Here is a 14,958-nt window from a genome sequence, read left to right on the forward strand (position 1 = left end):
TTCAAGTGACCTTGCCAGTGAGGTATTTTAGGGAAAAGCTACTGGCCCAGGCCCCGCTGCTCATGTGGAGCTGCAGCATTTTTGTCTGTCACTCGTGAAAAGTTCCAGCTGTGGGTCAGCTCCCCACAGACGCCAGAATTTTAAAAATTAAAATTAAAATAGACTTCTGGGATGGAAAAATCACACAGGCTAATCTTGGAAACTTTGTTAAAGGGCGGGGGGGGGGGGGGGTGAAGAGAGGAGAGAGAGAGAAAGTAGTTTCAGACACTTACAAAAAAAACAACAACCCTGATTTGATTTATCTGGGGAGCATGAACACTAAATAGAGAACAGCGCCTGAAGTGTGAATTATTTCCTATATTAACACAGAGAAAAACTGATAGCCTTTTCATGTCAAGAGAATAGCGAGGAGGGGAGGGAAGAAGGGGGGGGGGTGAATGACATTGTTCAATCTCTGGGTTTGCTCACTCTTTATCAGACTGAGATCAAAATTTATTCCCAGGATGAGGCCTGCGGCCCGGCTGAGGCCCTAGAGATTTTTAAGGGCCTAATTAAGAAAACAGGATGAAAATGGCGAAATAAGAGGGCAATTTACTTCTTGCAGAATAGGGAGATCAAATCAACTTATGAGCAATTAATGTGCACAAGGAGAGAATAAAGGGATGCCGGGATATGGTAGAGGGCCTCATTTTAATGACATGCTCTGGTGTTGGCATAGAGGATTACTCTGAAGGTCACATGTAGATTGAAACGACCTTGCAGATTCTTAACCCTCCTTCCAATTAATAGAACCAACTCAGAAATGCAAAAGACCCTAGCTTGGAGCGCTGTCATCCCTTTACGGTCAGGAAGGTGCGGGGGGGGGAGGGGAAGAGGACGAAAGGGGGTTTCCTTCAGTTAAACAACAGCTGCCAAAGATGGGGAACTTGGGCAGGCGGGAGAGAAGGGCTCTTAATTACAGCATACGAGCCATCCAAAGGAAAAAAAAATTGGTGTCAAGGCTTTAGCTAGGATATAAAAAGGCAGGAGCGTGCTAGTTGGGCTTGCAATTCTTATTAACTCCCCTGTAGGGATAGCAAGCACATGGGTGGTGTGCTGGGTTGGAATCATGTTACTGTTCTCTTCCTTGTTCTTGTGCTGGCCAGTGTCGCACGGTGACAGCTGCGTGCTGAGGCCAGATGTGATGAGCTGAACTGGAGGTGGTCTGGGCTTTGTGAAATAGCACCCTGATCTGTGGATACAGTTACACAGCAATGTACACCCAGGGTTAATGGGACTTGAGCCTGTGGACCCTGGGTTTTACAAGCCCAGGGCTTAAGCATCCACATGACATATTGACCTTACGTTAAGAAATTTGGATCCCAGGCCCCACCAGCATCCGTCCTGTGGTACGGAGAACTGAGTTCAGCCAACCAGATCCCAGACTTCCTAGCGGCTTCCCAAACCATGGCTGCTCTAGCCCTTTGTTGATGGTGCAGTGTGGGGAAAACTGGACTGTCCGCCCCCGCATGACACATCCCAGCTGAGATTAGGGCCCCCTTGTGCTATGCACTCTATACATACAGAGTAATACAATCCCTGCCCCCAAAGAGCTTACAGTCTAAATAGATCAACTGTACATTCTTTTTATTATTGAGTCTGCCAAAAAATAAAAAGCCCCTACATAACTATCTGGATGTGTATCTGTGCACATTTATTTGTTTTTCCTAAAGTTAATTAAGTATTTTAGGAAAAATTCTCAGAGTGGCCACCAGCTCTTGCTCTGAGGCCACCAAAAAATATTGTGAGAACCCCTGTCCTAGAAGCTGTTTCTCCAGATCGCAGTAACACCATGCAATGAATGCAGAGGGGTGCTGCAGGTAAGGGTGATGGAGCAGCATCAAAACTTTACAGGGTCCCAGACCTGGAACGATAGGCTCAGCTGAAAAATACCGCTGTGGTGCTCACACACAGCTGGGTAGGGAAGGTCTGGAATCGCAGCTGGCTCATGCAGGACCGAATTGAGGTGCATTGGCAGAGCTAAGGAGGGGCACAGAACTAGAATAGCTAGGGTGTTAGGTTTGGACTGATATGCTGGGGAGCATAGGCTAGTAGTTGGAGAATAGGACTCGAAGTCAAGATTTCTGGTTTCTATTCCCAGCTCTGCTACTGGCTTGCTGTGAGACCTGGGGCAAGTTTCTCGATGGTTCCATGCCTTAATTTCCCTGTCTGTAAAATGAGACTAATAGTACTTGTCTTGCAAGGGTAGTTGACAGGTTTCAGAGTAGCAGCCATGTTAGTCTGTATCCGCAAAAAGAAAAGAAAAGGACGTGTGGCACCTTAGAGACTAACAAATTTATTTGAGCATAAGCTTTCGTGAGCTACAGTTCACTTCATGAAGTGAGCTGTAGCTCACGAAAGCTTATGCTCAAAAAGTGAGCTGTAGCTCACGAAAGCTTATGCTCAAATAAATTTGTTAGTCTCTAAAGTGCCACAAGTCCCCCTTTTCTTTTTAAGGGTAGTTGAGAGACTTTTTGTTAATGACATCCTCGGCCGCTCTCTTTCAGGGTGGGATCGTGTGTTCTGCGATATCGCACCCACCACCAAATGGAAGGGTCACAATGACGGGAGGTGGCAGAGAGCAGGCCATGGAGCAAGCACTGTCCTGTTGATATGTAGGACTAGCTCTGTGCTGGGGGGTTCAGACCGCTTGATGTATGAATGATATGTTATAAAATCAAGCTTTGTCATAACTCTTAGTGTATTATTGGCAACCAAGGTCAGGGCCCCACGGTCGGTGCTGTACCTACACTTAGTAAGAGATTGTCCCTGCCCCGAAGAACTCACAGTCTAATTAGAGAAGAGACACAAAGTCCAGGAGAGGAAAGAAGCACTGAGAGCGGAAGTGACTTGCCTGGTGTCACAGGGCAGAGCTGGTTTGCCCCCCTTCTTGGAGAGAGCGTGTGGACAAAACAATGGTAATGCTTAGGTGGGAAAACAGGATAGACTCTGGTACTTTGCATGACTGTAGTGCATTGGCTTTGCCAAGAGAAATGCACACTGGCCCAGCATCAGAGCCCCTCCATGCAGTTCCTAATCTACCCATACTTAGGCAGGAGTCGTTAGACCTGGTCTACACCAGGTCAGCTTAGAGGGGTGTGTGTGTGTGTGTGTGTGTGTGTGTGTGTGTGTGTGTGTGAGAGAGAGAAAAATTCACAAATCCCACTGGAAGCCAGTGGGGGCAAGAAGGTGCATAACTGTCCCCAAATAAGTGCTGAGAAGAAGTGGAGTAAAACCAGAGAAAAGAAGCTACGATTCGGCCCATTATCCTGGCTGGATCTGTAAGGTCAGTCACCTCTCAGTTAGTGGCCAGCCTAGCCCTGGTCAATCAAGGGCACATTTTCTCCTGTATCTCCTATTCCTCTGTTCCCTTTAGGCCTTGCCCATCTCTCATAGTGCTATACCTCTCTAGTGCAGGTGGGACTGTTACCCTGGTAGGAGCTGAATTAGGCCCATTGAATTCTGAGCTAGCCCTCTTAGTGCTGGGACAAGGACCATGGGGTCATCCCAGATGGGGCATCTCTCTGGGCCCTGCCACCACACCTGCTCGGTGTCAAAGGACTTTCCTGCACTTGGATTCTCTTGAACTGAAATCACGGCCCTGTTGCAAACCCCTGGTATCGAAAGTGACTTGCATGGGTGCAACACATCCATGGTAGGTGTTTGCACTGAATGGTTCAGCTAGCAATGTATCTACATCTTGCCAATCCAACTCCGTAGTGTAGACAAATTCTTTTGTTCCTTGGTGCAAGGCAGATGGATTCCTCTCCTCTTGCTTTCCTCTATCTTTAACGAAAGCTTATGCTCTAATAAATTTGTTAGTCTCTAAGGTGCCACAAGTCCTCCTTTTCTTTTTGCGAATACAGACTAACACGGCTGCTACTCTGAAACCTTTCCCTGCTTCAGGGATCCTGGGTTTGGTGATGACATGGATGCTATGCCCACCAGGTACACCAGGGGGCAGCATGTCAAAGGAACAGCCCCGACATGAGCCCTGCAAGCACTTCAAGCCATGCTGTGCTGAGATCCTCAAGTTCTCTTAGGTTTCAGAGTAGCAGCCGTGTTAGTCTGTATTCTCCTTAGAGACTAACAAATTTATTAGAGCATAAGCTTTCGTGAGCTACAGCTCACTTTATCGGATGCATTTGGTGGAAAAAACAGAGGGGAGATTGATATACACACAGAGAACATGAAACAATGGGTTTATCATACACACTGTAAGGAGAAAAAAGAAAAGGAGTACTTGTGGCACCTTAGAAACTAACAAATTTATTAGAGCATAAGCTTTCGTGAGCTACAGCTGTAGCTCACGAAAGCTTATGCTCTAATAAATTTGTTAGTCTCTAAGGTGCCACAAGTACTCCTTTTCTTTTTGCGAATACAGACTAACACGGCTGCTACTCTGAAACTGTAAGGAGAGTGATCACTTAAGATAAGCCATCACCAGCAGCAGGGGGGGGAAAGGAGGAAAACCTTTCATGGTGACAAGCAAGGTAGGCTATTTCCAGCAGTTAACAAGAATATCTGAGGAACAGTGGGGGGTGGGGTGGGGTGGGGTGGGGGGGGAGAAATAACATGGGGAAAAAGTTTTACTTTGTGTAATGACTCATCCATTCCCAGTCTCTATTCAAGCCTAAGTTAATTGTATCCAGTTTGCAAATTAATTCCAATTCAGCAGTCTCTCGTTGGAGTCTGTTTTTGAAGCTTTTTTGTTGAAGGATAGCCACTCTTGAAGCCCTTGAGGAATTCTACCATGATTTCAACAATTTCCATCCCACCATCAACCTCAGCCTAGACCAGTCCACACAAGAGATCCACTTCCTGGACACTACGATGCTAATAAGCGATGGTCACACAAACACCACCCTATATTGGAAACCTACTGACCGCTATTCCTACCTACATGCCTCTAGCTTTCATCCAGATCATACCACACGATCCATTGTCTACAGCCAAGCTCTACGATATAACCGCATTTGCTCCAACCCCTCAGACAGAGACAAACACCTACAAGATCTCTATCATGCATTCCTACAACTACAATACCCACCTGCTGAAGTGAAGAAACAGATTGACAGAGCCAGAAGAGTACCCAGAAGTCACCTACTACAGGACAGGCCCAACGAAGAAAATAACAGAACGCCACTAGCCATCACCTTCAGCCCCCAACTAAAACCTGTCCAACGCATCATCAAGGATCTACAACCTATCCTGAAGGACGACCCATCACTCTCACAGATCTTGGGAGACAGGCCAGTCCTTGCTTACAGACAGCTCCCCAATCTGAAGCAAATACTCACCAGCAACCACACACCACACAACAGAACCAACTAACCCAGGAACCTATCCTTGCAACAAAGCCCGTTGCCAACTCTGTCCACATATCTATTCAGGGGATACCATCATAGGGCCTAATCACATCAGCCACACTATCAGAGGCTCGTTCACCTGCGCATCTACCAATGTGATATATGCCATCATGTGCCAGCAATGCCCCTCTGCCATGTACATTGGTCAAACTGGACAGTCTCTACGTAAAAGAATAAATGGACACAAATCAGATGTCAAGAATTATAACATTCAAAAACCAGTTGGAGAACACTTCAATCTCTCTGGTCACTCGATTACAGACCTAAGAGTGGCTATCCTTCAACAAAAAAGCTTCAAAAACAGACTCCAAGGAGAGACTGCTGAATTGGAATTAATTTGCAAACTGGATACAATTAACTTAGGCTTGAATAGAGACTGGGAATGGATGAGTTATTACACAAAGTAAAACTATTTCCCCATGTTATTTCTCCACCCCACCCCCCACTGTTCCTCAGCTATTCTTGTTAACTTCTGGAAATAGCCTACCTTGCTTGTCACCGTGAAAGGTTTTCCTCCCCTCCCCCCCCCCCCCCCCCGCTGCTGGTGATGGCTTATCTTAAGTGATCACTCTCCTTACAGTGTGTATGATAAACCCATTGTTTCATGTTCTCTATGTGTATATCAATCTCCCCTCTGTTTTTTCCACCAAATGCATCCGATGAAGTGAGCTGTAGCTCACGAAAGCTTATGCTCTAATAAATTTGTTAGTCTCTAAGGTGCCACAAGTTCTCCTTTTCTTTTTGTGAATACAGACTAACACAGCTGCTACTCTGAAACCTGTTAATAAGTTCTCTTCCGTCACATACGTTCCCTGCACCACCCCACAGCAAAAGCCCTTCTCCTTGGCCACTGACCCAAGTTCAGTATCAGCCTGTTGTTCCCGAGATGGGTCTAAGGTCACCACAGGTAGTCCTGGGGAGGAGGAGGATGTCACAATGTGTTTTCTTGGAGAAAGATATGAGGTCGAAGTCTTTCAAGAAGGATGTCTCAGCTCTGGGCTGGTACACGGGGAGAGCGGCTCCAAGTTTAGCTCTGAGTCATGGGCAGCCAGCGCAACCTTGAATGGACACAGGATTGCTGAGGGTTTGAGACAAAGGGCTTGACCCTAACTTCCCAGGCAGAAGCTGTGGAGGGGAGAAGGAACAGCAGTGGTGGGGTGCAGGCAGCGAGAAGAGAGATTGAGGTCCTTGCTGGTGGAGAGTTGGAAAGCCAGGTCTCTGGGCCAGGCCAGGCCAGGCCCTTTCCCAGAGAGCTGTGGGAAGCACAGGTAGGAACTATATTAGAGGCAGGGACTCATGGTCCAGGAAAGAGCAGAGCGGTTTCTGTTGAGACTGTCCCAAACACTCCTATTCTGCAGCTGCTTCCTATATGCTGCACCTTCCCCTCCCAAGGCCAGATGAGGTGTTAGGATGGGAGCCATCTATGCAAAGATGGGAGGGTTAAAAATAAACCTGACTGGAGACGACAGAAGACGAAGAGTCTGAATTTTTTTCCCAGAGGCACTGAGCAGCTGCAGCTCCCTTTGGAGCGTGGTACTTGGCACCTCTGAAAAATCAGGCTCGGAGAGTTTAAAAATTGATGTGTGTAAACTGCCAGCACAGCTAGGCAGGAAAGCATTGCTCCTGAAAGATGCCTGGTTTTGAAACGGGCCAGAGGGAGCTGAGGTTAGGAGCCCTGGAAGTTGGGAGTACGAGCTAAGCCGACACTTCCTTGCAACGAGGGGTGGAAATGAAATGCTCCATGGGCTACATTATTGTTGGATGACAATGTCATTCCTCCAGGGCTAGGATGCGACCCAAATGGGGCCCAGGAAGGAAACCCAAGGAGGTGGCACTCCTCCTGCAGTCCAAAGTGATATGCCGCTTGGCTAGGCACACCTGTACTAGATTTAAGCTAATTAGCATGGCTAAAGTATAGCAATGAAGGTCCAGCAGTATGGGTTTTAGTGGGGATTATACAAAGCCATCCATGGATATATCCTTGGGTTGCTAGGCCTGCACTGGGATCTACGGCAAAAGCACTCCCCTCTCCTTGAGTTCTGGCGGCTGAATCCCTACCCTATCTCCCCCTTCCCCGTGCACCTCTTCAAGGCACAAGTGTGTAAATCACATGGCACATCGCTCCCTTAAACTCTTTACTCTGCCAGGGAGTTATGCTGTTTGCCCTTGGGCATGTTTAGCCTAAGGGGAGCCTCCTCTTCCTCCTGGCACACAAGGGGTTATGATCTGCTTTTAGGAACATAAGACCAGCCATACTGGGTCAGACCAAAGGTCCATCTAGCCCAGTATCCAGTCTTCCGACAGTGGCCAATGCCAGGTGCCCCAGAGGGAACGAACAGAACAGAGCATCATCCAGTGATCCATCCCCTGTCGTCCACTCCCAGCTTCCGGCAAACAGAGGCTAGGGACACCCAGAGAATGGAGTTGCATCCCTGACTATCTTGCCTAATAGCCTGGGGAAGACGGAGTCTAAAGCATGCAACTACTTGTACGCTCTAGGACCTCTCCCTAGCTTTGATGGGATCGTTTCTGTAAACTGATCCCAGGTGATGGGCTAGAAAGTTTTCCTTCATTTTTGTTTCTGAGATCCCAGGGTCTGCTTGTGCCTCACACTACACAGGAAAGTGTAGTACAAGGGGCCCGATTCTGAGGTCACTGATGTCAGCTCTGCATCAGTGTAACTCCATCATTTTCAGTGAAGTTACTCTTGATTTATGCTAGGATGAGAGAAGGGTAGGGTGACCAGATGTCCTGATTTTATAGGGACTGTCCAGATATTCCAGGCTTTTCCTTATAAGGTGCCTATTACTCCCCACCCCTGGTCACTATCTGGTCACTCTAGGGGCTTTACCTCTAGAATCAGCCCCCTCAAAATCTAATAAAATCATGCTCAGGAAACTGGAGTAGACAAAGCAAAGGATAGTATCCTGGTGGCAGCAATCCCACAGCCGGGGACATGGACATGACCCAAGAGGCACTTCAAATCTCTGATTCTGTGGGCCAAACACTGAGGTCTTTGAAGTCATGCCTGAGTAAGGACCAAGAGACAGGACCTCAGGTGTGGGCTGCATGGCTCTGCAATAATCTTTTATTTGGGGAAGACCAATATTATCTCGAGAAAGAGTCACTGTGGAGTTGGCCAATCCACTGGTGATATGGTTGGGGGCTGGTTTTACAAGGGGCTATCTCGCTGAGAGCTGATGGATCTTAGGACCTGGGTTTGAAGGGCCAGAGATGCCTTCGGGAAGCCATTCTGCTTCTAGGTCCTGGGGTATTTCTGTATTTCGCCCCCCTTCACCCTCCTTTCTTTCTGGCTAAAGATGAGCCCTGTTAGCTGCCGAGTAAATCCGCAAGGGCTGCTCCTTCCCTGCCTGAAGTCATAATCCTCCGTTGGTGACATCACTGGGGGTTGTTGTGGAAATGGTTGCAATGAGGTCACAAACAGGGGATTACATTTTCAGGTGGGGAATAGGCAGCAAAGCCGGCCCGGCTTTGAAGAAACAAGAGTAGTTCTTTGCCTGTAAATCTCCGTGGGTAATAAAGAGAGAGAGATGAGAAAATATCTGATCTCAGTCCAGAATTGCTTCCAAAGAGAAGGAGTCAGGTTGATTCTCTGGTTGAGTCCAGTGGAGTTATGCTTCAGAGGCATTTGGCCCAGTGTTTTACCATATGTGGCTTTTTAAGGCATTAGGATTCTGCTAGCGACCATGGAGCCCTTGTAGACAGCTTAATTACAGCCAGGATTATTGAAGAGCTAGGAATAGCAAGCAGAGTTCCACTAGCAACTTGTCACCAGCCTGTGACACCAACAGATCCGGAGACTAAAGGATTCTGACTCATCAGGCAAAGGGCCGTGAAGGGGAGCAGGCTGCAGTAGAATTGGCACGGTCAGAAAATGAGGCCCAGGTAAGGAGGCCAGGGCTGCTAGCCCACTGGAACAGAAGCTCACGTGAACCTCTCTGGAACAGAAACGAATGAAGCCAGAGATGGACGAGCATCCGTGTGAGACTGCTTCTGGTGCTACGTCTGGCCGAGATTTAGAGAGCAGGGAATGTAGCACCGGTGGAGGTGCCAGCTTGACACCCCTGGAGAGTGTAGGCATCTGTCCATCCACAGACCGTACAGTGTGGCTGGTGGTAAGGCAAGCTTCCCCCTTTCCCCCATGGTCCTGCTGATGCACCTCGACCTTGAGCTGAAGACATCTCCTCTGGGTAGGTGGGATATTGTCTATAGCACATTCAGTCTTTGGCCCCTTTGCTGAGGCTGCCATCACGGAGGCCAGCTGTCCTTTGGTAGGAATTGTTTAGACCTAGATCAGAGCTCTCTGGCTTGGGTCTGTTTCTTACTGCAGGGCAAGCAGGCCTAGGGATGCCACCTCTGTGATACAAAAAAAAGCAGGATACCCGGCTAATCCTGAGCCCCTAAAACTGGACAGCTGGCAATGTGTCCTGAGCACCTTGATGGGTTTCCCAGGATAGCCATCTCCAAAAAGGGATGGTCTTGGGAAAACCTGGATGGCTAGCAACCCTCTGCAGGCCACGAGGAAAAACCCCATCTCAGGCCAACAAGCTCATCAGTTCTGAGGTGCTGGACGATTCAGTTCCCTCGGAGCCTGGAATTACACCAGTGGAGATGTGAAGAGAATTGCCTCCTGGTGCACGCTCTGGATTCCCTCCCGGGGCAGGAGGGTAACTTTGAATGGGCCCATCCACCCCCCATGATGTCAAACCTGACCCTGATTTTCAGTGCTGAGGAAAGCAGCAGATGCAAAAACAGCCAATGCTGCATGGGGGCTCAGTGACGGCTCTGGGCCTATTCTGGCACCCACAGTCCGGTTCAGCAGCCCAAAGGAGCCCCAACTGCTGCCCTGAGACTCTAGTTAACCATTGCTCTGCTTGCTGTCCACCAATCACTCCTGTACCTTCCATTGCAACCCTTGCCACATGCTTATGCCTTCTGAAACAGAGCAGCTGCCTTCAAGCAATGTCTCTGGAAAGTCTGCCCAAGCGGTTAATGCTGTTCTCTTACGGAGATGCCTATGTACACACGCTTCAGAGAGCACTAAAAAGAGGGAGCAGCATGCAAACCAAGGAAGGCTCAGGCTTAACAGTGCAGTTAAGAACATGTCAAGACGGAGGGTAAGGATGACCTGGTGGAAAAGGCACTGGCCTGGGAATCAGGACCCCTCCCTTCCCAGGGCCTTCAGCTCTGCCACTGACTCACTGGGCGATTTTGGGCAAATCCCTTAATCAATCTGTGCCTCAGTTTCCCCATCCACAAAATGAGGATGATGATAATACTACGGACAGGGAGGGTAAATTAATTGCTATTTGACTGATTAGCACCTGGAGCTCCTCAGGTGGAAGAGGCTGTAGAATTGCAGAGTGTTAACATTCAAAATGTCCTGATCCTGTTTAATCTATCAGCTCCTCTGTGTGACTTTTGGGGCTGAGTCTAGTGACAATTAGAAAAGGGCCCTGCAGTGCCAAAACCATCAGACCTCAGCCAGCCTTGCTCTGCCTTGCCTCATACATTATGAGCAGAGCTGAGAGCTAAACTCAGACTGAGGACTCCTTAAGAACTGGTGATGCTGCAAGAGGCTGGGCTCAGGTACTACAGTGATGGGTGTAGTAAGAGAGACACACACAGCCAGATTGCCAGCTGGCGAAAACAGGCACAGCTCCATTGGGTTCAGTGGAGCAATGCTGATGAATGCCAACTGAGGATCTGGCCCAGGGATTATATTTGATGATAGGCAGAAAGAACCCAGATGGATTTTCGGAGCCTGGGCTGGGGCTTAACACACTGGCCACTGGAGAAATCACTTGTTGGCTTGTCAGTTGAGCAAAATGGCTCTGGAATTATTGAGAGAGAATGAACAGAGGACGCCATGATGCAGTCTTTTTTCTGGCTGCAGAACCAGAAAATCCAGACACTGGACTTCGGCTTGGAGTCTTGGAAAATGGAAACTTGGTATCCTCGGCTCTCGGGCAAGCTGAGATCCCAAGGTCCAGGATCCTCGACTCCTGGGGAAACAAGGTCTCAAAATCAGTTGTATCTATGTTATGGTAGCACCTAGAGGCTCCTACTGAGATTGGGTCCCCATTGTGCTGGGAGCTGTACAAAGGTAGCAGAGACAACCATTGAGATCCCAGGACATTTGTCCCCCTAGCAAGCTGGGTCACTGGCCCCCGTATCCTGGGCCCATAGGAAAGCTGGAATTCCAGGAATCTTGTTCTTGAATTTGCACTAGAAAGATGGGTCTTGGGGTCCCAGGATCTCTGACCCACCAACTCTTGGGAAATTGGGGGCTTGGGACATAGGATCCAGTGGATTCCTTGGCCTAAGGTCCATGGGGGAGGGTGTCTGTCTATCCCACAGTCCGAACTGGAATTCTTTCCTTCTCTTCCCCCACATTCCAGAGCCAGTTTAATCAGCTTGTAGTTTTCATTTCATGCCTTTCCCCTTTTTGAGGGGCCAGTGAAATTTATACAATATTTAAGCAGCATAGCGGAGTCCTGGAAGATATTATTAATGTAAAAGGGACAGGCTGGAAATGCACTTGAACCTGGTTACAATTAGAGGGTGATTTTTCTAAAGGTCAATGAATTCAGATAATATCCACAGGGGGGAAAAGAAATTTAATACCTTTTTAGTGAATTAATTAATTATAATATTATATCGGCTTGGGGTTCTTTTCCAGAGTGATTAAGGGAACGATCTGTCTTCCGAGAGGTTGGGGGAAGGCAGCGACCGAATGAAAGACTGACAGAGGGAGAGAGAGTTTAATGCAAGAATAATGAAGCCTTTTCTTTCCTTTCAAAACTTGCTGTATTTCAAGGCCGCACATTCCTGCCTTGCTGGGCTCAGACCCTTTCATTATGGTCCCACCAAAGCCATAGAAGGTAGAGGCCATCCTTATTTTTATCTTTTAGGAAGTGAATTTGGAGGGTTTATATAGAATAAAAATGTGTTTATGTCTCTGCAAGTGGCAGAGAAAGCAGCAGCGAGGGAAAAGCATGCTGGAAGCAGGGGACATGCATGTGTCCTGTCCCACCCCACACAGCTCAGGCCTGCCCTTTGCAAGATCCTGTTACTCACATCCTGTCCCCCCCAACCCAGCTTTGCCATTGCCCTGAATCCTAACCTGCCATACCCCCATTTATTCCATTCCTGCCCCAGCTCTATGGATGCTCCTCAAGCCTGACCTGCAGCCCCCTCCCACAGCTGTCCCAGTTCTGGCTCCCTACCAGCTCCAGCTCTACCAATGCACCTGTCATCTTGACTGGTAGCTCCCACTACTCCAATCCTGCCCGACCCCCTGGCAACTCTGTCCTGACCTCCATCAGACCTGTTATTCCAGCACCACTCCCCTCGCCCCCATCTCTGCCATGGCATCTCCGTTGTGATCAGTACCACTTGTAATCCAGCTCACCTCTCCCACCCTGGTTACAGCGCTGGGATCTGTGCTGCGATCTCCCGACACTGCCCTTGCCAGTGACCTAGAGGTAGAGCATAGGCTGTGCTGAAAGCTCTGCATGCTGCCCTGCTGTGGGCTTGAGCAGCGGCATAACTAGAAGTGGAAATTTGGTGGACTCCCAGCTTGCGACACAAAGGCGACAAACTGTCCCTGGGGCAAGTCTAGGTGGGTGAGCGACCAAACTTCCCTATTCCTGTATGAGAGAAGGAGGGTCTTTGTGTTTGTCCCAGGGGCAGAGGCATGGGTGAGCTTGGGGAGGCAGTGGCGGGGGAGAGGGAGGAAGAGGGTATTGGGAGCAGAGAGGCAGTGGGGAAGGGACACGCTGCTATGTGCGGAGGGGCTGCTCAGCAGATGCTGTAGCTTTTCTCTCCGCCCCTGGGCAGGACCCACCCGGGAGCTGGTCACACAATCTGTCCAGGTCCTTGGAGTCGGACAGGCTCTCTTCCTGCCCTTGCCCCACATCTTCCCCACCAGCCCCACACCTGGCCAGGTGCGTCTGCCAAGGGGAGGGTGTTGGGATGGGACTGGAGCCCTGATGACCCAGCTTTGGCTGCAGAAGGGAGCGGGCCAGGTGTGCCTCCTCCCCCTCTGCCAGGCAGTGGGCATATGGAGCTGGGCACCGGGCAGGAGCAGGTGAACTTTACATGGGCTTGGGTAGGCTGTGGCCCACTCACGGCGCTGCCCCTGCTTGAGGCTGCAGCGTGGGCATCTGCCTTGGATGTCCTCCTGGCTGCCCTGCCTGACTTGCAGGTACAGCCGGGGGACCCGAACAGCTAGCTCCTCCTCACATCGTTCTCTCACCCCTGCCCAGGCGTCTCTGCCGGGGCGTCCTGCGCTGCAGGGAGCATTTCTCCTCGCTGCAGGTGACTGTGCAGGCAGCTGTGATGTTGGTGGCCTGGCTTCCCAAGTGCCCTTCAAGTAGGAGCAGTGCTCAGGACATTGTAAAGGGCGTGCGGGTCCCTGTTAGGATGTTCTCTGGGGGGGCCTCTAGATAAACTCTCATTAGCCTTGGGTGCATCTTCAAATACCCATCTCCCCAGCTCAGCTCCCCCCCTGCCCTTCCCAATTGGTAACATGGCTCACTGGACATAGACCTGGGAATTGGGACTCCAGGATTCTTGGCGCTGCCATTGGCATGCTGTGCAACCTTGTGGGGAGTTTCTTCCCTTCTCCGGGCCTCAATTTCCCCCCCCGCCCAATCTGTAAATCAGGGTTAATGAAACTTACCTTTTTAAAGTGCTTTAAGACTTATCTAAACGTCTTCTCCAACTCCATCCCTCCTCCCCAGCATGTTTAGTGAGGAGGCAGCATGGGTTCTGTCCTGCGCGATGTGACCTTGGGCAAGGCGTTGCCCCTCTGTGCCTCAGTTTCCCCTTCTGTCAAGCAGGGACAATGGTACTCGCAGCTGTGAAGCACTTTGAACCCGCAGCCACACGTCCGAAAGATTTTTATTCTCTCTCGCTGGCTCTAATGCCGGTTGGCCCCTGGGAGCCCAGCAATAGCTTCAGACCAGAGCCCCTTGCTCCATAGCCTTCCCCTGTGTTATCTTATCTGCAGTCCAAGCCGAGGCTGAAATTTACACTCTGCTAATCCACCCAGCCCCTGAAATTAATTATAGCCTTGTCCATTAGAAATTAACATAACCTTTCTGGATATATGTTCTTATAGTGCGGGAGAGGGGCAAATTCCCTCAGCTGCCTGTAATTGGAGTTGCTTTTTTCTAAACCCTTTCCCTCTTTTTTTTTTTTTTAAAAGATGTGGACATTTCAACTCCTTAATCACGGATCCTGGTAGCTGGTAAAAAGTTTAAGAGGCCTGTAATTGCGTTCTGTCCTGGCAGCATCGGTCTATGGGGAAGAAAGGGTAGGTATGTCTTATATGTCATGAATATTCAAGTTGGCACGTGTAGGGCCAAAGAGAATGAGAAGGATGGGGTGTGGGGGAAGAAGCCGGGAATTAATCTGCCTTCTCTCTGGGAAACTGCAGTTCCTCTTGGCATAAGTGACGTGCAGAATGTCATGTGTGGGAGTGCGCCTGTGTGTGTCTGGGTGGGTGTGATCTCAAAGTATA

Source organism: Dermochelys coriacea, chromosome 21 (genome assembly GCF_009764565.3).
Source record: "Dermochelys coriacea isolate rDerCor1 chromosome 21, rDerCor1.pri.v4, whole genome shotgun sequence".
In the NCBI taxonomy this organism is placed as follows: Eukaryota; Metazoa; Chordata; order Testudines; family Dermochelyidae; genus Dermochelys; species Dermochelys coriacea.